The 8866-nt window shown below is 45.6% G+C and overlaps 1 long non-coding RNA gene across 1 annotated transcript in view; it reads right to left on the bottom strand.

Moving 5' to 3' along the window:
- Positions 1-6397: 6397 nt before the first annotated feature.
- LOC108348410 (uncharacterized) overlaps positions 6398-8866 on the bottom strand; it is a 39925-nt gene continuing 37456 nt past the window's right edge. Inside the window, exon 4 of the long non-coding RNA XR_005494963.2 lies at positions 6398-7734. This is a non-coding gene — a long non-coding RNA (uncharacterized LOC108348410). The remainder of the gene's footprint in view (positions 7735-8866) is intronic.

The raw sequence follows: 8866 nt of genomic DNA, 5'->3' as shown, positions 1-8866 counted from the left end.
CACGTTCTGAGTGGCAGTGCGTGTATGCAGGGAAGATTACGCCGCCAAGAATAAGCTACGCAAGAATCTCACTGAGATCCTAAGTGCCAGCTTGAGAATGGAGTTTGACACAAACTCGGAAACCTTAGCAAGCTTGTGCCTCAGTCTCTCCCTGTCTGCAAAGTCAGGCTGCAGATGGTTGCCCTCTGTGTTGGCTGTAGAAGACTTGGGGAGAGCTGAGGCATAAGGAACATGAAGGTTTTAAAAGGCGCTAATGTTAAATGTTCTGCACAGTGGCTCTCCTTTCAAACACACCGTCGCCTCTGTCTCTCTCCCCACACATTCACATTGCCTATCTTTAGACCTGCTATATAAATTGAACCCTAGAGTGTGTACACTTTTGTGCCTGGATCTTACACTGTGCCTAACATCTATGTTTTATTTGTCAAAACAGCCATAGGAACTAATTGAGGAAGGGGGATATACATGCCAGAGTTTCAGGCCACCTATAGATTCTAAGTCTCTTGGGAGTAAAAGCTAAAAAAAGCATGTTCTTTGGGGGGTTTCTATACCTTAAAGTGACAACCAGTTCATAATAGGACTCAACAGATCTTCAACTGGAGTGAAAAGTATCCGGCGTCCAGCAACTGAACATAAAACAATAACTCATTTTTATCCCCTTTGGTTTATACCGGCAGTCCGGTTGCCCTTCCTGCATCCCTGATGACCTCTGTCCTTCGCCTTCCCCCACTGTCTTTGCCACAGGGTCTTTTCCTGTTTTCAACTCCTCTGGAGCCCAGTGACTCATGGGAGGCAGTGAGGAAAGAGAGAGGAAAAACTAGGATCCCTCAAAGGTTTCTTATACTCAGAGCACTTCCCAGGCGAGAGAACAAGCTGGAAGCAGCGCCCAGACCCAAGAGTCATCCAGGAGAGTATAATGTACCCTGGGGAACCCCAGACCCGGAGGAAGGCCCTAGGGTCTCAGTCTGAAGTCCTTGGCCTCTCCTCTCAATGAGCATCGTGGTCAAGTTATAGCCCAGGCCAGCTGTGGGGCACACTGTCATTCCAGCTGTTGTTGAGCAATGGATTCCTGTTGCCAAGATATGGATTTGGTTTTAATAACAGTTAGTGCAAACACTGTAAATTTACTGCTGCGAGAGAGAGTTTTTGAAAACGTCCACTCTGGCTATAATTTTTCAGCCGCACCAGCTGTTTGTGCTCAGCTCATACCTGACACGGTGCTTTGAAATAGCAATCACTGTATTTATAAGAAGGCAAGGACTCATAAATATGTCACAAGTGGAATATACAATGCCATATTTCACCATTTTCTATTTTAAAATGGTGAGTTATGGCTGCAGAAATGCACGCCCATTAAAGGTGATATGATGTATTTTCTGCCCTGTTCAGGAGTCCATCCATCATCGAGACAATAAAGAAAACCGCACTTACTTTTTTCCTGTCGTCTGTAATTTATGATCCCCAAAAAGCTGTAACCTTTTGGCAGGCTCTGCAGAAACCACTGCACTGTTAGCAACTAAATAACCTTTTATAAGGTTTTAAATGTGTTGCTACAGTCTCAATGCACTTGCTGTATTGATCCAGAAGATCTTGGGGTTGTGGGGGGGGTTGGGAGGATAGAAGAAGATCCATAACAAAATCAATAACGGCGTATAGATTGTTGAAAGATGCTTCTAATGATTTTTGCCAGCCGTCATCTTTCAGCATGCCACACCCTCTCTCTTAGGCTCAGTCTTGGCTCAGAATTGATTGACCTTGCTTTTCAGTTTCCCTCTCTTCTTCCCTCCCACCCTTATCGTGCAGCCCAGGCCCAGGAGAGGTGGAAATATCGGCCACCACAGGCGATTCACAGAAAGCTCTGAGAGTCCCGGTCACAACTATCTGGTTGTATAGACAAGACCCAGTAGGTACTGTGGCCCGGTGGTGATTTAGGGATAGAACAGAGACTCTGGCAATGATCTTCAGTCCACCTTTTTCTAGCCCTGCCATCTTACTTCTGGGGTTCAGCCTGGAAGAGGGAGAAGACAGAGTAAGTGGATGTTTTTCCGATTAGCTTTGTAAACCCAAGCAAATGCCTGGGGCAAAGCTCAGAGTAAAAAGAAGGGATGGGAGAAGCTTCATAATGGACTTTGTTCCCGAAGGTGTGAGACAGCAATAGCCACAGTCATCTTGCTCACAGGTAGAGAAGATTCCATGTTTGGCATGAGTCGCATGTAGCAGTCCAACAGAAAAGGTAACTCTGGTATTTTCTGTGTTACTGGTCACCTCTGTCTTGTCTCCATCACCATAATGACTCCAGGGACGGAAGTAGATAATCTTTCCAACTGTAGTCCCTGCGGGTGGCACCTCCCTATCTGCCACAGAATAGAGGCACTGTGGTGACGATGAGCTTCCTGGCCTCCAATCATAAGCTGAGCCATGTCCTCAGAGCTTGGAGGAAGGCCTGTGCAGTCACTTCAGATGCACCCCTAGGAGGCCATCTGTCACTGAGCTTAGACATTGTAGTTCTGCTGGACAATCGGACAGTAGTTAGCAGGGGTGCTTGGGCATATCCACTTCAGGACACTCCCCGTAGGCCAGGACTCTCCTCAGAGGCAGCCCTGTGCTGCAGACTCAGAGTTAGAGCACTTTACAACCTGCAGATCAGCCACCGCTTACGACTGTAAGGTTTCACAAGAACACAGCCCCATCTTCCTGCTAGGGGTTGTCTGTGGCTGCTTGTGGCTATGAGAAGCTCCAACACGGAGCATAAAGCACAACTGGTCGAAAATACATAAAACTTGCCCTTTCCCCAAACACCGAGAGGCCCTGACCTTGGCTCTGCCCAATGGCAGTGCAGCGGCCTCTGTAGCAGGTGATCCATGGTTGCTGCTTGCACAGGGATTTGTTACTTACGGATGCTGTGGCGAGTGTGACCTTGGCCGACTCCTCCAGCAATGCTGTAAGATGTAAAGTCTCATTATTCAGGTTTGCAGAGGAGTAAAGCACCATGCCCAAGGTTCCACGGAGTCAGAGATGGGGTGCAGAGAAGAACTCAGGTTTCCTTACTCCCACACCCTGAAATCAAGGAACCCCGCATGGGCACTCCAGAGCTGAAACTCACGGTTCGAGATCCCGGGAAGGTCACTAACCTTTCTGGACCTCAGTACCTTCCAAATATGATAACTCATTAATGTACACACGCCAAGGGGCTCTCCAAGCAGAACCCACACCCTAAACACATAGGATACACTCCCTAAGGCAAAACTCCTTTCTTTTACCCAATCTGACACTTGTCCCACCCAGGGATGAGCAGTAGGAGATGCTAATATAGCAGTGGGATTGTGTGGGAACCCCACAAAGCCCACCAGGTTTCCCTGAACCCCAACAAACTGCATTGAGCCACAGACACAAGGAGTCTTGAGAACACAGAGCAGGCACTCTTTGCTCCCTGGTCCTACGGCCTCCATGGAGAGCAGTCTATAGAGTGATAGAAGGTCTCACCACTTCAATAATGCTGGGCTATCGGGTAGGGGCAGATTACAAGGACATGGGGCAGTTCACCCTTTTGCCAAGTGTCTTGCTGTCTCTGTGTGTGGAAGTCAGATGCTCCCTCTCTTTCTTCTGCACACTCCCAGAACACCCTCGTCATTATTAACATTATAAATAAAAAGAGAGGCAAGTTATTAAATGTAAAATATGCAAAGTTCCTCTCAGAACTCACTGGGCAGTTCATAAACGCGATGGCTTAATCTTGCTGTGGATCCAGGCAGCTGACGAAGCATCTCCAGCTCTTGGGCTAATTGAAGTTGTTAACAAAGAGGAGGGGAGTGATGGCGGCGGTGGGTGGCTGCCTTGGGGAGCCAGAAGAGCTGTCCTGGATCAAACTGGAGCCCATAGTCCTCATCGTCACTGTGGCCAACATTACCAGGGCCCTAGAAACCCCATTAGAGGGAACTGCTTTTCTGTATCTAGCCTGGTTTGAGCTTCCATCCAGACCCTACTTCAACACTCAGGGTGAGTCCTTCTCTGTTATCTGCTGCTGTTTAAATGGATGACCTCAATGATCCATGGGTTAAAGACTTGGTCACCTTCGGAGATGCGGCATATCAGAAATAGGAGGTAGTTAGGTCACTGGGGGTGTGCTCTTAAAGATACAGGGATCCCCCATCCCCTTCCTATCTCACTCTTTGCTTCATGGTTACCATAGAGGAAGTATATTTTTCCACCACATATTTCTTCATTTTGTATTGCCTCGCACGATCCCAAAGCATCAGGGCAATCTATGGCTTGAGACTTCTAAAACTCTGTCCTGTTTTGGAGTTGATTATTTTAAATCTTTTGTTAACAGTGACTTGCACACCCAGAGAAAAGCATTTTCAGAAGGAGATGGGGGTAGAATCTTTGAAAGAGTTGGTTTTAGGGTAACTGAAGAATTATGGCCCTTAAATTTGGACTGAGAAGAAACAACCCAAATGTCTGCCAATAGAAAAACCAACAAATATTTTCAGTGCTGGGATGTTACTTAGGCACGAGAAAGAAAGAAAGAAAGAAAGAAAGAAAGAAAGAAAGAAAGAAAGAAAGAAAGAAAGAAAGAGAGAGAGAGAGAGAGAAAGAAAGGAAGGAAGGTAGGAAGGAAAAAGAAAGAAAGAAAGAAAGAGAGGAAAGAAAGGAGGGAGGGAGGGAGGGAGGGAGGGAGGGAGGGAGGGAGGGAGGGAGGGAGGGAGGAAAGAAAGAACACATATGTGCTACTACACAGATACACCTTTAAAACATGGTTCTGAACAAAAAAGTCAGGCTTGAAAGGTCATGTGGGGCATGATTCTATGTCTATGAAGTGTCCAGGTTAGGTCAATTCATAGGAAAAGGAAACAGCTGGTTTCTAGGACCTGGGAGGCAGAAGCACACTGCTTGGGGGTAAGTGGGGTGGTGAAAATATTTTGGAGTTCTGAATGACTAAGTGCTGGTGAGTACCTTAAACAGCTTGACTAGGGTTTGGAGAGATGGTTCAGCATTTTTTCAGAGAACCCCAGTTGGTTCCCAACACCCACTTCTGGCAGGCAGCTCCCAATCACTTGTAACTCCAGTCCCGGAAAATCCAGCTCCCTCTTCTGGCCTCTGCAGGCACCCATACACATATTATACACACACACACACACACACACACACACACACACACACACACACACTCTAAAAGGGTTGAGTGTGCGTTATATACATTACACTTCAGTTGTTGTTTAATGTTGAGGGGAAAGTCCAGTCCTAAGACAAATTCTATTTGCTGCGTCCTCATTTGTAAAGCTTGGCTCCCCTTTGTGAGCTACCGATTTTCCCACCAGGAAGTCCAGTCAGGACCTAGCTCTATGACACTGACCCCTCTGTAAAATCTCTCCATCTTTTACCTCTTCAACCCATCCAGTCACCCAAAAGAGCTACCCAGGAAGTGAGCAAATCTGTGGGAGAAAGAGCATGGCATGGTGGGAGACCAAAGGGGGTTTGATGCTGAGAGTTTCATTAAAGGCTGATACCGATGTGGTCTAGCAGTGAGCTACTGAATAAGCCTCCTGAATTCTTTCATCCTCACTTGCTTTCTCTGCTGCCCAATAGGCATGGTCATGTCAACCTTGCCTTCTTCATTGGCTTGTTTCAATCAAGTCAAGTGTTAGCTAGCTTTCTACAAACACAGCAAATATCTGAGACAATACTCTGATAACCGGAGAGATCTGCTATAATTTTAGAGGTCTGGTCCATGTTGGTCCCACACCCTGGGGAAGGCATGATGTCATGATGGGAGGTGTGGGAGCAAAACTGCTCACCCCTGACCAGGAAAGCTAAAGAAAGACAATTCCAGAGACCTACAGACCTCTCGCTAGGCTCTGCCCCTTAGAGGTTCCACCTCCTCCCCATCTGTGGACTAAGTCCTTCCCAGAGGTCATTAGATGTCTCCAAGATTCAAACACCGCAGTCACTGTTGATGACTCTTCAAAAGCCTGTGTACTGGGGATGGAAGAGATGGCTTCAAGGTAGGCATTGCTCTTGCATAGGATACAGCACGCGCGCGCGCACACACACACACACACACACACACACACACACACACACACACACACAGTAGATCACAACCATCTGTAACTCTGTTCCAGGATATCTAACCTCCATGGGCACCAGACACATATGTGGGGCATATCTATGCCTGCAGGCAGAGGCTCACACCAATAAAAATAAAATAAGTAAATCTAAACAAAAACCTTTAAAAGCCAGTATTTTTTTATTTTTTTCTCTATCTTTATTAAATTGGGTATCTCTTATTTACATTTCAATTGTTATTACCTTTCCCAGTTTCCAGGCAAACATCCCCCTAGCCCCTCCCCCTCCCCTTCTAAATCACTGTTCCCCTCCCCACCCCCCATTGCCGCCCTCCCCCCAACAATCACGTTCACTGGGGTTCAGTCTTGGCAAGACCAAGGGCTTCCCCTGCCACTGGTGCTCTTACTAGGCTGTTCATTGCTACCTATGAGGTCAGAGTCCAGGGTCAGTCCATGTATAGTCTTTGGGTAGTGGCTTAGTCCCGGGAAGCTCTGGTTGGTTGGCATTGTTGTTCATATGGGGTCTCGAGCCCCTTCAGCTCCTTCAGTCCTTTCTCTGATTCCTTCAACGGGGGTCCCGTTCTTAGTTCAGTGGTTTGCTGCTAGCATTCGCCTATGTATTTGCCATATTCTGGCTGTGTCTCTCAGGAGAGATCTACATCCGGTTCCTGTCGGCCTGCACTTCTTTGCTTCATCCATCTTATCTAGTTTGGTGGCTGTATATGTATGGGCCACATGTGGGGCAGGCTCTGGATGGGTGTTCCTTCTGCCTCTGTTCTAAACTTTGCCTTCCTATTCCCTCCCTAAAAGCCAGTATTTTTGGAACTACCAAGTTCCTAGTATTGTTGGCCTAGGAATTGAGTGTGGTTGCAGGAGACAGAAGGCGAGAGGCGAGCCCTATCTTCCACATAGGATGGCAAAGCTACCAACAGATACCATGGGAGGGCAGAGCGAGGGGCTGACATGAGCAGTGTGTGGCCAGCAGAAACAGTGTGACTTCCAAATGCCAAGAACCCAGGCCAGACTCTACTGCCAACATTGTGCATTGGAGACACTTAACTATTTTTACCTTGGCCCCCTTGGCTTTTTGAGATAAAAGCCTTAGACTAAACGTCCACAAAACCTTTTTCTAGCTTTCAAAATCTAGAAGAGGCAAAGCCTGGTAATGTGTTTTTAATAAATAAGTCAAAAGGTAATTGCTAAATGTATAAAGGGGCTTTTTAAAATCAATAGAAAAGATGGCTTCCCCAAAAGGGAAACATGGGCGATGAATACAGGATTTCATGCAAAGATTTTTCCACTAAATATTTTTTTTTAATTTTAACTTGAAACCAGCCTAAATCTAAAGTAGTAGAACTACTTTTCACTTTAATCCTGACAATCACACCCATAGCCTTTGATGGTCATGATCGTTTTTGTTAGACAAGATCTTTCCATGTAGCCCAAACTAGCCTTGAACTGGTAACCCTCTTGCCTCAGTCTCCTGAGTGCTGGACACAGACGTGTGAGTCCACCAGGATGTTCTCTGTTACCGTCTGCTTGGTTTTGAGGGGTTGGTGGGCAGTAGATAGATATGACCAGGAACATGCACACTGCAGATCTGATGACCATCTGAGCACTGGATAATCTCTGCATTTCTTCCTTGTAACTGTGATGTTTCTCTGAATTCCTACAATGGACATGTTGCTTTCTAATTTAGAGAAAACATGCTCAATCTGTGATACATCCTAAAAGCAAGTTTAAGGTTTTTATATTCAGAACTGTTAAAAATTTATCCTGGCACCAAAATAACAAAACAATTCCTAAAGATATCAAAATATGAAGCTAGACACATCCTAGGCCCTAGGGAAGAAACTTGTACATTTACTGTTCTGCTAAGTGGATATAGCGTAAAACCAATGCCTAATGACTTACAGATATACCGTAGATTAGCGTGTCTCTCAACCTCCCTCAGAGAATCCTCCTTTAGTTAACACGTATTAATAATAATAAGTAGATATTAACCAACAGAAGCAAGTAAAAAACTCAAGACTACACAGTACTCAGTCTTAAACAAGACACGGATAACATACTGCTTCTATCCAAGGCTCAGACATCACCAAGGAAGAGGGGGCAGAAAGACTGTAAGGGCCGAATGTGATGGATAATGGAAGAAACATGTTCCTGAGACGCAACAGGGAAGTGGCAAGTGTGAGCTCAGTGGTTGTGGCAACCACTGGACATACCCATGGGCCATACCCATGGAGTCTTAGCCAGACAGATCCCAGGATGGTACGGGGAAGTGGGCATGAAATCCTACCCCTCACTAAGGAGTTATTGACAATTGATAGTTGCTAGGCAACAGAACACTATCTTCTTTTAAGGGTGGGATGAGTGCTAGGTGACTGCACTCAGTGGAAGGCCATGCACTCAAGAATATATGAACAGCATAAACTACACTCAACCAGCTTTCAAAAAAGAAAAATAAAAAGAGTACCCAACTTTGGGTATGTAGGGAAGAGGGTGACCTCGGAGGACAGTGTAAGTGAATATATCAAAATACAGAGAATTTTCAAAGAATTGATTAAAAAATATTTAAATAAAACAAATGTTTAAGAGTGGAAAAGCTATTGAAGGTAATTTTTATTTTCTGTGGTTGTGTCTCTAGTCCAGCATCCAGCTCCCTAAATTGTTGCTTGGTCTACCGACATTCTCAATTCTTAAGTTTCCTGAAGACAGAAATCTAGGAAGATGTGTTCATGGATTCCAGTACTATAAAAGACTCCATAAATGTTTGTTTTAAAAAAAATGGCAATACTGAA

Source organism: Rattus norvegicus, chromosome 16 (assembly GCF_036323735.1).
Source record: "Rattus norvegicus strain BN/NHsdMcwi chromosome 16, GRCr8, whole genome shotgun sequence".
In the NCBI taxonomy this organism is placed as follows: Eukaryota; Metazoa; Chordata; class Mammalia; order Rodentia; family Muridae; genus Rattus; species Rattus norvegicus.
Note: the sequence above shows the minus strand (reverse complement) of the source record. Positions and strands in the feature narration are given on the sequence as shown.